Below are 12,545 nucleotides of genomic sequence, written 5' to 3'. Positions count from 1 at the left end.
TTTACACCTGGGTTTAGTTCAGTTATAGTCAAAGCGCTTTTGTAATTGGTTTTGATATGAAATACAATTTTGCACGCCATTTTTTTTTTTGCAGCTGATCCTTTTTCTCTTTTCCACAGATTCTTGTGAACATGAGCAGAATTCAGCAAATCTAATTGTTCCAGAGTCAGGCTGTTATGTGTCTTGTCCCAAAAACTGGAATGCCTTGTGTACCCCTAAAGCTTCTAGGTCAGGGGTTTTTGTACCACTTGTCATGTGTTGCTTTGCTTTATGACATGTAAAATTCTGGCTCTGCCGGAATGTGAGATTTGCAAAGGTGTTCTTATATCTCCCTCCCCCTGTAACCTTCTGATCTTTTTTTACTTAAAGATTTATTTGCTGTAGAATAGACATCTGAAACTTTAAGCGCTAATGCAAACTCAGATAAAACTGGTCAGGTTTCAGGGAAGCATTCCTCGTTTGGGAAGAAGAGATATGCTCATGAATCATTAGAATTGACTTGAAACCAAGCATGTTATAGTGACTGTTGTAAACTGGCTTGACTTGACTTTCAGGGGAAAATTGATATTGTTTCCTTATAAGAAGACAGTCAGCACAGAGGTAGCTTCTTGCAATTGAAGTATTTAGATTATATTTACTTCTTTTTAGAGACAAGCCAAGTAATAATTTATTATAGTGACGTTATAACAGGACAGAACAGGAATTAACTGTAGGTAAAACTATACTGCCAGGGTTTTCAAGATGGAAGCAAAATAAAGTGGTTTTTGAAATTACAAGGATCACAGTACAGTAATCCTATTAGAAGGTTTGCTGTCTGAAAACAAAACCAAGTCAGGACTCAAAACAGGTAAGATGTAGCATGACTGTCATTCCTGAGCCTTGTCATCTACAGATCAGGTCGTTCATAGGGCTGCTGGCTTCGCCCCTCAGGAGGTCGGCTGTGAGGGAAGATTATATGTCATAAGCAAATGGTGATTGCCCCATGTAATCGGGAAATATCTCATGACTAATTTGCACTCCTTTGCAATTGCAGTTTGGTAATGAAATCCTTGGAAGCTGTTGGCTTGTAGCTTGGTCTTAAAAGGAAATTACATGATCAAGATCTCCATTCTGCTCCATCATTCCCCTCACAGTTTCACTCTGCCAGTAAAGTTTGTATCATTTGGCCAACTTCAGAAAGATTTGACAAAGGGCTTTCAAGGGATATCAACCAGGCTAGTACAAGTTTGTGGAGAGCCAGTGTTGGATGGAGGGAGACACAGCACCAGACCAGCACTGCCATTGAGGGAAAATCTGCAGCATAAGCTGTGCTCTTTCTGCCTCGCCAGCTGGCCAAGCCAGATGTTCCTTCTTGCAGCCAGCACATTGCTTGGTGTTCACTACCTCCTGCATCATCTGTTGTCCAGCTGTTTAGGTGCGATCAGAATGTGGAAAACGCTGGCCAAATGTGGGATGGCTTATGTAGCCTTGGGGACAAATGGAGACGTTGCAAGAGAGGCAGCTGTGGACTGTAGTCTACTAGAAGACATAGTGGTTGTGCAGGAGTCCAGAGGGTGTTACATTGAGTAGACTGGAAGAAGCATACATCTTTAAATCTGGGCCTGTTACCTTCCTGCCATCTTATGCCATCTCTTTATTTTTTTTAGTTGAAAACTAATTAATTATTTTTAATGCAAATGAATTCTCCACTGATGTGTATATGAAATTGTGCATAAAGTTGATGCATCATGTAACTTGAACTTCCATCTTCCAGACAATACTCTGTAGCAGAGATGCTCTTCCAGGCTCTATTTTTGCAGCCTGACTCACCCTTCTAAGGAGTAATAGCGGTAGCAGTAGTAGACCCTGGTGCGTAGTGTTCTATGGATTTTTTGAAGCCATTAGAGTGGCAGCTGAAGAGGTTGAAGCCAGGGAGAGGCAGGGGTATGCTTTTCTTGAAAACTGGAGAGATTCCTTAAAAAAAACATAAGAAACACAGCTGTAAGAATGGACACTTGCCTACGGGTGCTTAGGGGCAACCACTAAGCAGAAAAGTTCAAAACCTTCCCGGGAATCCCTTGAGGTTGTAGAGATGGAGCCACCATTCCCTCCAGGCTGTAGCACCACTGTGAGTTCCCTGTGTGGCTGTCCCACAGAAGTGCTCTGTTCTTTGCAGGACGACACTAATGAATGAAGATTGTATTTGCATATGTGCATTAGTATGTTGATAGGAATACACACACTTGAGTGACCTTAATCTATGGGAACCAGGTGCCCTATTCTACTCTCGCAGACCTCTGCATGTCCATAACTAGTTTTCTCCTAAACATAGCCCTCACAAACTGAACAGCAAAACTGAGGCTGACTCTGTATTACCAGGAAGAAGGATTTGCCCAGCTGTAGAAACTGAGGCAATAAACAGTTAGGATGATGCACAGATAATCTAGTGCAGGTCGTTAGCAGATCCAGCTCCGAAAAAATGAGGAGAGCAGATCTGTTGAGTAAGAAATTGTCACTCATACACAGTCAGATTATGTGTTGCTCTTGGACCGTACACATGAGTAAGGACAGTTTACGTGGTTTTATGCTTGGATGACTGTTCACAATATCTGAACTGTATGACACATTCCACAGTGGTTACTGCTGAGGAAATTCCAGAAGGCGTCCCATGGGGTCTGAAGCGTGAGGCTGTTTTGGACGAGGAACAGCAGTGTGTGAGGCTCGGCCGCCACCTCTCCAGCAGAGGCGTGAGCTGAGCCGAGCAGCGGTCTGGGGGCTGTGAGCATGCTGAGGTGCCATAGGCATTACAAGGCTTGAGCCTGTGAGTCAGTGCTCGTGCAAACGGGCCTGGCACAAGGGAAATGGGCATTCCTGGGAGTATTGCAGAAGTCAAGGCCATCTGCCTGAGCAAGACTTTGTACCTGCAGACTTGCAGGTCACCTCTAGCTACCTTCCATGTGAATGTGGGTAGGCTCTTTTCAGTCCAGATGACAACAGCAACAAGGTTGAGCTGCAGATGAACTTGCCTGGACTCCCCTTTCCTCTGTTTCCCTTACTGCCTTTGACACATTTCCTTTTGAAAGTAAGGAAAAGTCAGGGAACAGATAGCATCACATCAGCCAGAATTTAGAAAACTGAGTTCTTCCCTGCCTGCTGCCATATCTCTTTCATTATAGATAAGTGTGCCATGCCTTAGTTGCAGGTGGTACCGATGTGCTTCAGTTACATTTAAATTAGTTATCATGAGCAGTGGTGTCAGTGTAGCTATGACAGAACTCACCAAACCATTTGTATTTGCCTCATTGAAGTCACTATTCAAGTTACCCTCCTTGCCTGGGCCCTTTGCAGTGTGAAGATACTCTGAGGTCCTCTGGTGTCCTCAGCGTGGGCCTGAGGGTTGCCGGAGCACGGAAAGCTGTCCCAGGTTAGGCAAGCCCTAAGGAAATGCATACAGAGTACTACTAGCCATGCGACTTAATCTTCTTCATGTTATCCCGTTGCTAATTCAATAAATGCAGGAAGTGGTTCCCTTGCTTTGTTGGGCTGCTTGCATTTCCACTGCAGGTATTTGGCTTGGCATCTGTAGCGGGAGCGTGTAGTTCACTGGCAGCAGGCCCAGAAAAGCTACAAGACAATTAAACAGGAGACAATGTCTCTTTCATTTCAACAAGTAAGGACTTCTTGTAACTATGCAAAAATGAGTTTGGAGGGTATGACCCAGGTACAAGTCTTAGGTCAACTCTTCACATTGCCTAGAAACTGTTTCACACAGGCAATCTCCTAAGGGGCTGGGGTGTTTCCTCACAAGTCAGGTGTCTCTTCCAGTACTTTGATTAGGAATGAATTATGTTTTGATGTGTAAGAGAGTGCTAGAAAAATGTCAAGTCACTGCTACCTACTAGTGTCTGCACTCAGAGGGTATATACTGCTGCTAAATGCTCTGATATTTATTATTGTGTTAATCTTTTTTCCTATACCAATATTATGTTTCATAGCATTCCCTAGCTATGATAGGCTGCTATTCCCTCTATTCCCTAGCACATAAGACTCCTCTTGTGGATCCTGCTCTGTTGTGAGGTACAAACATATAATCATCTCTGCTCTCAGACAGCCAATGCTGTGGCTTTTCAGTCTTTGGGAAGATTTGCTGGAGATTTCAACATCCTGCTACAATTTTGTGCAGAGTATGTGTTGTATCTATCAGATGTTTTATTTCCTTGAATTTCCATGTGTGTTTCTCTAGCTTTGAACTGTTTCCAGTCTATATTCCCTCGTAAATAATACCTGAATATGTAAGAAATACAAGTGTCCCATTGTTCAACTTGTGTCATGAAGGATATCAACTCAGTTTTGTCACCTGCATTGTGGCACACATCACACGCTGTTGTGCACTCATTTCTTTAATACCTTTTGAGATGTTAACATTTGCATTTAAAATGGTGATCTATAGCAAATAATGGTCAGTATTTTCTTACCTGTCTTCCTGCATCATCACCTAATTTTAACATTCTGGAGTCTTTAGGTCTGTCTTTTTCCCCTCAACGGAGTTAGAGGTTCTCCTTCATCTGTGCTCATTGATGACAATAAGAGCAGAAACACACACTTAATAGCTGCAAAGGAATGTGTTTGTATCACTCAGACATTTCCTTAGCAAATATAAAGGATTGGCTTTGACATACATTTGTTCGGTAATTGTTTATCCCTTCCTCAGTTTCAAATGCCAGCTAATGATTTCTGAGATAGCTAATGGGATTGTAGCCGCTGCCACACTGTGACCTTTGTGTGGCTCTCGGACACACAACCATTTCAAAAATTGCACAAATTGACTGCCTGGTGGTGGGCTGACGGGTTCTGCTATTTTATACCTAACATATAAAAGCAAAAGGAGCTTCACTTTGAGGATGGCACCAAATTGTTCAAGCAGTTTGTCCGTACCCCCACTGAGCAGGGAGAGCCCCCAGGCTTGGTGGCAGACCTGATCGTGAATAAAGGTTACAGCTGGTGACTCCTTCCACCCGCACATAGCGGTTCAGCTGATAAGCCTTTGTGGTAATTACAACTGCTGAAAGGCATAAAGAGCATCTCTTGACCTTACCAGCAGCTGAAAATGCTCTGTATCTTACAGGCTTCCTGCAGGTTTTTGCCCTTGGATCAGTAAAAACATCAGGACTATCTCTTCATTCAGAAGATAGCGTGGATCCCCTGGCTGCGGGCTCTCAGCTTCTGCTTGTTTGCCAGAAGCAGGTAGGTTTGCTGGAGCAGATCTGGGTTCTGTGGTTTGCATGTTAATTGGAGTATAATTATACTGAATGTGTAGCTGGCTGCTGCTGCCTGTGTGGCTCTAACACTTGGCAACAGGATTTAAACTTTGCCAGTACCTTGCACAGGCATGGTACAGCATATCCTGTAACAGTAGATGGTTGTTCCAGGGTGTTATCTAAGCATGGGAGAAAGGATGTAGAGCCAGCAAGATGCTGTAACTGTCACGATACTTTCTAGGTAGTACTACTTTGCACTGGTGGGTAGAAATATGTGGGGCTCCTCAGGGAGCATGATCAGAAGACTGGGGAAAAAAAAAAGAAGTGGGTTGTTTTTTCAATTTGAAAACTTAAACCAGTATTTTCAGCTCAAGCTGAGCAGCTCATGAGCAGTAAAATGCATGTTTTGTGTTAGGGAATTGTTAACTAAAATTAATTTTTTGCTTCCCAGAGGGACCCCTCAAAGAAGCTGTGAAAACAAAGTCCTCCCATCCTTACACTTTAAGCCTGATAGCAAAGATTTCCCTGGGAACTAAACTGAGAAATGAGCCATTTCAAAATAAGTATGTAAAAATTTGTTACATTTGGAAATAGAGCCTCTTAAAGTCTCTTAAAAAATGAACTAGTCACCCAACAAAAAGACACAACCCCTAACCTCAAAACAACAAAAAAATCCCCAAACCTGGATTTAGCCCATTTCAATCTAAGTAACTTCTCTGGTTCAGTAGAGCTGAATAATTTCTGAGGGTGTGCTTTGGATAGTTGTGGTCTTTTGGTTGAAGTGATCACATCAGTTGAGAAAGCAGTGACACGAGACTGGTGACCACATGAAAATGGAAACATTGATGGAATCATCACAAAATCTTTGAAACCTTCTTTTATGACACCCACCCTTTAATCCTCTGTTACTTTCACTGGTTGTGTTGCAATGAAGGAAAAATGAAGAGCTTGTACTTGACTTACACCCCAGAAGATAATAATGCTGCCACCTCAGGGAATGCTTTCTTAAAGCACTTTGAATGATATGTGCAGGTTCATTCTTCACCATGTTTGGGCTCTGCAATAAAATTATGTTGCTCCTGGCAACAAAAAATGCCTGCTATTTAGTTGAAAAGAAGGAAAAAATACAATAAGTTTGCTTAATTCTCAGTGAATTACCCAAAATAGCATACAAAACAGCAAGAGGGGCAAGTATTCTTTACAGCTTGCTGAAGGGAGATGTTTAGAGAAGGAAGTGTCTGGAGGAAAAACATAAATAACATTTTGATAAATGTGATTACCACTGAGGTTGCTGTCAATGGTTGTCTTCCCCATTATATTATATGCCTGTGATTTCCCACCCCCCCCCTTGAAATTTTCAGATTGCTTGACTTCAAATAGCATCAGTACACGCAGGATACAGGAATACACAAGGAGGCTGTGCTAAAAATTACACCAACAAATGTCAGCACACCATTTTTCCTTAAACTTGCTACTAAGTAGTATTGTCCCGTAAGCGGGTTCATCACCCAGCGTGCAGCACCGCCTCACACACCGTACTGAGTTGTGCCTTATTTCTTTATTCTGGTTGCACAAACAGGGCGCCCGGTGTTAACCCACAAACGCCCGGCTCCCCAACAGTCACAGCTTTACACTTTCGTACAGTTCAGTAAAGACACCAGCCCTCACTGGTTACAAGTTACCAAACTCCTGCATTACTTCGTATTCCCTTTCCCATCTGGTAAATAATTCTCTTGCTTCTCATGCTAATTAGTTCGCATGCTCAGTCTCGACTTCTTTTGGGTCTGGGGGGTTCCTTGAGCTGGCGGTCACGATCTCCCCCCGCCGGAGTTGCCTTTCTCCTAGCTTTGCTGAGCTCGTGGCCCCTGACAACTTCCCATTAGCCTTCCACCCTGCGGAGCTGCTTCGTTAGTGAAGTTCCTTTTCTGGACAAAAGGATGTGCTGGTGCACAAAGTGCTTGTAGCCTGCATCAACCCTTCACAAATCACTCGCTCCAACTGTCTCAAAGTCCAACTGCCAACAACACGTTCAGTTCCGTCAACTACCCAATATCATCAGCAGGACACAGAGAGGGCAGAAGAGTAAGCTAGAGGGATTCTTTAGAAAACAGGCCACTGAAAAACCAACTTCAGATTGGCTCGAAATTCAGCATTTTTCCCTTTGGTTTTCTTCTAAATAGTCAAAATTCCCATAAAGTTAAATATATTAGGACATTGACTGAAAAGAATCATTTCACTTATCTCTATTGCTATATACTATATAATACTATAATACTATATTGCTGTGAGAACAGAGTAGTTTAGATAAACAGTTTTCTATTAGCTGTTGAATGTATGCTTGACTTTGAGAAAATAATTGCTTTCTAGGGAGGTTTTCCAGTTTGTTTGAATCCCAGTTTTTCTAGTGGAGTACTGTTCCATCAACACACCTTCCATCTGAGTGGCCCTGGCTTGTATTCATGGTACACATCGTTTGAAACAAGCTGTACTCAGTGCTTCTCAATGAGAACTTACTCTTGTAGACCTTATTGATCCAGCATTATCCATTTGCTTATTATTCTGTTTCTTTTAATAGTAATTTTCATTTTAGGAGACATTTGCATGCTCTCCTTTCATCCTTTCTTCCAAGCAGGAATAGTATTATGAGAATTTTTCCACAGAGAAGTTATTCTATGGCATTTGGCCTGCTAACAGGTCAGGTGTGTAAGCATGTGCAGATAGATTTACAGCTCTTTCCCAAGTTTCTTACTCACTGTAATCTCCTGCTGACTTTGGTGACAGATTTGGGGATGCAAAACCCGCGTGCGTGTGTGTGTGCGTTAATCTGAACTAGGAGTGGGTGAAGCTGCAGTGTTCAATATGAACCAGCTACAGCAATGCCTGTTTTCTTTGGCTCTCTTTTGTTAAAATTGTGCTCACGGTGAGCAGCGCTTACGTGAGTTGCTTCTTTTTTGTAGAATGATTGTCTTTGCTGTCAGAGGTGAAGTACCAAACAGAGAAAGTCCAGAGGAGAGTGAGGCAGAAGCATCAGTTAGCACAGCCCTATGCACTCTACCTCTTGCAAAGGAGCCTGAGGACACAGGGACCTCACCTGTCTGAACTTTCTGGAGGAGGAATTAACAGAAAGTGAAGAGTCAATAGAATTTTGACACCAGGAATTCAGTGAGTCAGCAGATGTATTTTTATTGGCTTGATTACTGCTCTGCTGTTGGCAATGCCTGGCTTAGCCAGCCATGAACCTGCCTGGATTGCTGTGCATTCATTTACTGGTTATTGATAATTCAAACATAAAGCTTTCACAGCATCAGATTTTGTGAGAAGTCACTTGCTTTTTGCTGTTTCTGTTGGGTGACTTAAGCACCTTTCATGCATAGATCTGACACCTGCATGGACAAACTTGACTTTTCCCTAAGAGCAGCGGAGCTGTGTTACAGTGCTTAGGGAAAGGCTGTGGAGGCTGATGGTCCAGAGCTTCTTGGGGAGGTACAGGCTAAGTTTTTATGATTTTTTCATTTAAAAAATCTAGTCTTTTAATGAAAGAGAATAGAGCCTATGTGTTCATGTAGTGGCTTGTGCTTCACGTTAAGCATGCCCTTCTGCTCCCAGTTACAGTATGCCGCCTACAGACTTCTCCCAGAGCCTACATAGCACAGCGAGGTGCAAATTAAATTTTTGCTGTGGTGTTCTGCTTGTAAATATAGTGAACGTTCATTCTGGTTTGGCAGCAAGAAGGAAGTAAAAGTACATTGGGTGTATTCAGGTTTTATTTGCACCCATTTTAGGCCAGTGTCATTATGTCACGGTGCTGGGTGAAGCCCAAGCACGAGCTGTTCTGAGGCATAGTCTGTATCCTTACTGACTGATGTTCAGTAAATTCTTAAAAGAAATGGCATCATTTATTCTTATAGTGGAAATCCCCTTCTCAAGGAGTGTTCTTCTGGAGCAAATTACATTTTTTTTAAATTTTATTTTATTTTATTTTTTTGAATTATGGTGTCTCTGACCAGCAATTTAGCTCTGGTGTTTTCTAGACTAAATGAAAGTTTATTGTCCCCTAGAGTTTTGAAGGAAAGATCAATTTGCCCATCTTCTCCTTAATTGCTGCTCCATTCTGAACTGGCAAGCCTGCAGCTAGCCTTCCACTCACAACAGAATGTTAATGTTTGCTGTTACAAAAAAAATGTTTTCACCTCTTAACTGCACACATTATGCAGTTTTCTTTGGAAGACTTCCCAGCCCCTATTTTAGAACATCATAGCTTATTCTGAACCTTCTCCATCTCTTGGATTTCATAGTCTCACTTTCTTCTGGTTCCTTTCATCTGTTTCTTCCAGCCCCCTCCGCACCTGCCCATCCCCACTACCTCCTTCACTGCTTTCACCTTGTTCCATCAGCAATGTTAGGTGACAATGTTTCTTCTTTGCAAACTGAATCGACTCCTCATACCAGTGTCACTCTTTCTCATTTTTAGTGATTTATCAAAATTTGGCGTTCAAAGTACTTTTTCAGTCAGAAGAAAAGATTTGTTGATGGAATTAGGTATTTTTCATGTAAACCCATGTATTTATTATAAGGGACAAAGGATTCCTTTCATATGAAGCAAAACACCAGACGTAGTTTCACCACTTCAAATTCCTTTTGTCCAGCATCTGGCGAATGCCTTGTCTTGGTGGTTTTTTCTGCTGCAGTAATTTCACTTGCACTGGGCTCTTCTGTTTGTGAGGTTCTTGTGTGCTTGCCCATCTGCCATCCCTGCAGGGTTCTACACATGCTCTCTTTCCCCCCCTGAGCCCAGCCAGCCGGGAGCTGTTTGTGCTCAGCCAGGTTTTGAGCTGTTGCCATGGCTCTTGGCCCCAAAGCCAGGTCCAGCCTGTGGGTGCAGCAGCCTGTCCTGGCTGGGGCACAGCAGGGTGGCCTGCACAGCACCCTTGCACAGCTCCAACAGATGCTGGTAAGGCTGTTGCTGAGTCACAGGAGGATTGTATGGGACTAAAACAACCTTTTTTTTTTTTTTATCTTAATGGTCTGACCTTAATTTAAACCACAGAACAGTTCTTTGAGGCCTGTCTTTCAGCTTTGCCTTTTGATGGTGTTTTCTGAGTGTTCTTGTGTCCTGCATTTGGATTACAATATGTGAGAGACAGCTATTACCCAATTGCCTGCATAATTAGCTTGAGCCCTGTATAATCTGGAGGTATTAGCATTTCCCACCCTGAATCCGGAGATGTGACTGCTGAATTCCAATCAGTTTGCCTCTGAGCGAGGATGAACGATGTCCTGCTGTCACCACCTAATGCTGCCTCTTGCCTGTGTGTTCTTTAATAGGCATGAGTTTCCTGATGGTGGGGAAAACCAATTAAACCAAACCAACCCCCCTGAACTTCTCCAACCCAACATCTGTTCGCCAGTACCCTGCATTTGGGTGGGCAATCCCTCTGAGAGATTTTCTGCATCGCATCAAAGGAACGGCAATAGCAAAGCTGCTGGGGTGCAGGGGGATTCACAGGGCATCATCAGCAGAGTGTTCAGCGCGGAGGGTGGACTGGGAAGCTGCTGGGTGGAACTGTTGAAGTTACAGTGGCACGTTGTCATGTATTCTATAGGTTGCCTTCTCATCAGCTGGACAGTTCACTTTTCATTGTGAATTTAGTTTGAAAACACCAGCTGTTTGTTCTAGGCAGTCTCTCTTGCATAATCAGTCAGAGAACACTCGCGAGTGCTCTTCCTGTGTCTTGTGTCACTTCTGTTCATTCTTCCTCTATCTCACTGATACTTTACTTTCAAGACAGATTCCGTCTTCTTCCTGGATGACATAAGGGAACTTGGAGAATTAACTTCCATATAGGAAATTATTTCAGATTTCATTTCTTGGTGATATACTAATTAAAGGTTCTCATAATGTATGAAAAATAAAATTCTGCCTGCCTCTGCAGAAGTATGACCACGAAGCAGTCAGCTTCCCTGCTTAGGTGTTTCAGTGGGAGGAGTGGCCCAGAATGGATAGATCCGGAGGCACCTGGAAAGCCTGAAGCAGACAGATGTATTCCCCTCAATTTGTATCTCTAAGTTGCTGTTGGCTTCCAGTGAGCTCTGACTTGCTGGGAAGAGTTCAGCTATGCTCTCTGAGTTTGTATTTGGAAAACTGAGTACTGCTTAAACAAATAACGCATGCACACAAACAAACGTAGCTGCCGAACTCTCAGCAGCATGGCATCTGGAGCAGGATCCTGAATACAGGTTACAGTAAATCGCATGAGGCTCACAGTATTTCAGGACAGTGACAACTGCAGCTAACTCCGTTGTCTAACTAACTTGATGAACATATGTTTTAGATGTTCCTGTCTCAGTAGATAAAAATTAGGTGCAGATGCTAATTTGACATGGACTGAAAGCTCTGTGTTATGTTGTAGAGTCCTAAAAAAATTGCCTTATCTTCTCTCTTTCAGATGCAAAATGTAACTGGGTACACTCATGAGATCTTTAGTAATCTCAAATATTCCACTTTTAAATAAGTACACAGAATCTGTATTTCCCTGCATCATCTTGATCTCTAGCAATGCTGCCAGATACATTTAACTTAAAATCTTTTCATCCCATAGGACCTAGAAAAAAACAAAAGATTAGTTTTTAAAAAGGTTTTTTTTCTGTTTTCAAAATGCCTGCCTTCTGGAATTCTAAACTTACATGGTTATTTATAAAACTGATTTAATGTTTGGGTTTTTTTAAAAATCAAGTAGATGGGCCAGATTTGAGGGTTTTCTAGGGGTCAGATCTAAAAGCAGGATTTTCACTATGTCCCAGATTTTAGGCCTTATTTAGGCCTTATTTTGAGGTGCCTAGTTGTCCCCTGTCACAGACACTGAGTCCACGTGCTCAGTGTCTGAGTTTCCAGGGCCAAGTGAACAAATTTTTTTATTTGTATTCCCCTCCACGCCCCCCACCCGCCCGTCGCCCCCCCCCCCCCCCCCCCCCCCAAAAAAAAAAAAAAAAAGGACCGATGTCCCTTCACAGTTCATTGCAGAACCCATAATTAACCTACTGAGACCTGCAAATAACATTGCCAGTTTTTGTGCCAAGTGACAGGCCTCAATTCAGGGTTCAGGGAGGCAAATTGAGGAAACAGAGGAAAGTTGCAATGAAGTCAGATATTACTTTGATGAAACAACTTTTGCTTACAAAGAAAGCACAAAGTTATTTTTGCCTAGATGCACTAGCAAAAAAACCCTGTTTACGCTATTTTTTTCTGGACAGCAACTGGCCCAGAGTGTCCCTATTTTTTTCTGAGGAATGCTTTCTCAGTGCTTTTCT

The 12,545-nt window shown here is 42.6% G+C and overlaps 1 protein-coding gene across 1 annotated transcript in view; it reads left to right on the top strand.

Moving 5' to 3' along the window:
- RASSF6 (Ras association domain family member 6) overlaps nt 1-12,545 on the top strand; it is a 129,657-nt gene that overhangs the window by 37,213 nt on the left and 79,899 nt on the right. Inside the window, exon 3 of the mRNA XM_080409503.1 lies at nt 5,105-5,223. The gene's annotated coding sequence lies outside the window, so the exon portion shown is untranslated. The remainder of the gene's footprint in view (nt 1-5,104; nt 5,224-12,545) is intronic.

This window comes from Falco punctatus, assembly GCF_963210335.1.
Source record: "Falco punctatus genome assembly, chromosome: 1".
NCBI classification, from domain to species: domain Eukaryota; kingdom Metazoa; phylum Chordata; class Aves; order Falconiformes; family Falconidae; genus Falco; species Falco punctatus.
The sequence above is the reverse complement of the archived record's forward strand: the minus strand, read 5'-3'. Positions and strand labels throughout refer to the sequence as shown.